The sequence below is a fragment of the Oncorhynchus keta genome, unplaced genomic scaffold, assembly GCF_023373465.1.
Source record: "Oncorhynchus keta strain PuntledgeMale-10-30-2019 unplaced genomic scaffold, Oket_V2 Un_contig_8780_pilon_pilon, whole genome shotgun sequence".
NCBI classification, from domain to species: domain Eukaryota; kingdom Metazoa; phylum Chordata; class Actinopteri; order Salmoniformes; family Salmonidae; genus Oncorhynchus; species Oncorhynchus keta.
In genome coordinates this window covers 90,522-93,000 of record NW_026290231.1, presented here as the reverse complement: position 1 = coordinate 93,000, position 2,479 = coordinate 90,522, and the positions used below count along the sequence as shown (strand labels likewise).

The following is a 2,479-nucleotide window of genomic DNA, read 5'->3' as shown; positions in this document are numbered from 1 at the left end:
CACTGTTTGTTAAGGTAGTTATAGACATCACAGTAACACAAGGCCATGTCTCACACTTATTTTTATTCATTAAAAGGGGCTATTTATTGTCTTTTAATCTGTTATTTTCTAAACGTATCTGAGAATGTAGACAGAAGGGATAAAACAGACATGATTGATCTGAGGGGGAAATTATTGATCCATTCAGAAAGTTTATTTGCATCAAGTAAGACATTAATAAGTAATAGATGTTATATTATATAACGTAGACTAGGTTATAATGTATAGTAGTGGGTTGTTAGTGATATGTAGATGTTATATTATGTAAAGTAGACTAGGTTATAATGTATAGTAGTGGGTTGTTAGTGATATGTAGATGTTATATTATGTAAAGTAGACTAGGTTATAATGTATAGTAGTGGGTTGTTAGTGATATGTTATATATTATGTAAAGTAGACTAGGTTATAATGTATAGTAGTGGGTTGTTAGTGATATGTAGATGTTATATTATGTAAAGTAGACTAGGTTATAATGTATAGTAATGGGTTGTTAGTGGTATGTAGATGTTATATTATGTAAAGTAGACTAGGTTATAATGTATAGTAGTGGGTTGTTAGTGATATGTAGATGTTATATTATGTAAAGTAGACTAGGTTATAATGTATAGTAGTGGGTTGTTAGTGGTATGTAGATGTTATATTATGTAAAGTAGACTAGGTTATAATGTATAGTAGTGGGTTGTTAGTGATATGTAGATGTTATATTATGTAAAGTAGACTAGGTTATAATGTATAGTAGTGGGTTGTTAGTGATATGTAGATGTTATATTATGTAAAGTAGACTAGGTTATAATGTATAGTAGTGGGTTGTTAGTGATATGTAGATGTTATATTATGTAAAGTAGACTAGGTTATAATGTATAGTAGTGGGTTGTTAGTGATATGTTATATTATGTAAAGTAGACTAGGTTATAATGTATAGTAGTGGGTTGTTAGTGATATGTAGATGTTATATTATGTAAAGTAGACTAGGTTATAATGTATAGTAGTGGGTTGTTAGTGATATGTTATATTATGTAAAGTAGACTAGGTTATAATGTATAGTAGTGGGTTGTTAGTGATATGTTATATTATGTAAAGTAGACTAGGTTATAATGTATAGTAGTGGGTTGTTAGTGATATGTAGATGTTATATTATGTAAAGTAGACTAGGTTATAATGTATAGTAGTGGGTTGTTAGTGATATGTTATATAATGTAAACTAGACTAGGTTATAATGTATAGTAGTGGGTTGTTAGTGATATGTTATATTATGTAAAGTAGACTAGGTTATAATGTATAGTAGTGGGTTGTTAGTGATATGTTATATTATGTGAAGTAGACTAGGTTATAATGTATAGTAGTGGGTTGTTAGTGATATGTAGATGTTATATTATGTAAAGTAGACTAGGTTATAATGTATAGTAGTGGGTTGTTAGTGATATGTTATATAATGTAAACTAGACTAGGTTATAATGTATAGTAGTGGGTTGTTAGTGATATGTTATATTATGTAAAGTAGACTAGGTTATAATGTATAGTAGTGGGTTGTTAGTGATATGTTATATTATGTAAAGTAGACTAGGTTATAATGTATAGTAGTGGGTTGTTAGTGATATGTTATATTATGTAAAGTAGACTAGGTTATAATGTATAATAGCAGTTTGTTAGTGATATGTAGGCTATAGCCTACATATCATAGATGACCAGCCTAAACCTGTTCAGATCAGTTCACATAATGTTATAGTCCTTCCAGTAGCAGGACAGAGAATGTACTGTATATAACCTACATATCATAGATGACCAGTCTAAACCTGTTCAGATCAGTTCACATAATGTTATAGTCCTTCCAGTAGCAGGACAGAGAATGTACTGTATATAACCTACATATCATAGATGACCAGTCTAAACCTGTTCAGATCAGTTCACATAATGTTATAGACCTTCCAGTAGCAGGACAGAGAATGTAGCCTAGGCCTGATATTTTTTACAACATTTTCAACGGAGGCCATCAGGTCGGTCGGCATGATAAGCAGTGATGTATTTTATTTAGGTGAGGGAGCGCAGCAAACTATGTAAATGACATCATAATTTATTAAATCAAAGTTTGTATCGACATATGTAGCCTATTGAATAGTCTATCATTACAGGTCTCTCTAACCCTGTTCCTGGAGCGCTACCCTCCGGTAGGGTTTCTCTCCAACCCTGTTCCTGGAGCTCTACCCTCCGGTAGTGTTTCACTCCAACCCTGTTCCTGGAGCGCTACCCTCCGGTAGGGTTTCTATCCAACCCTGTTCCTGGAGCGCTACCCTCCGGTAGGGTTTCTCTCCAACCCTGTTCCTGGAGCGCCACCCTCCGGGTAGGGTTTCTCTCTAACCCTGTTCCTGGAGCGCCACCCTCCGGTAGGGTTTCACTCCAACCCTGTTTCTGGAGCGCTACCCTCCGGTAGGGTTTCTCTCCA

General features: G+C 34.0%; 1 long non-coding RNA gene across 1 annotated transcript; it reads left to right on the top strand.

The window, feature by feature from the left end:
- The first annotated feature begins 536 nt into the window (after positions 1-536).
- LOC127926978 (uncharacterized) lies at positions 537-2,019 on the top strand. Its single transcript, XR_008125763.1, has 3 exons — positions 537-825; positions 1,070-1,191; positions 1,488-2,019. It is a non-coding gene; the product is annotated as an uncharacterized LOC127926978 (long non-coding RNA).
- Positions 2,020-2,479: the final 460 nt, after the last annotated feature.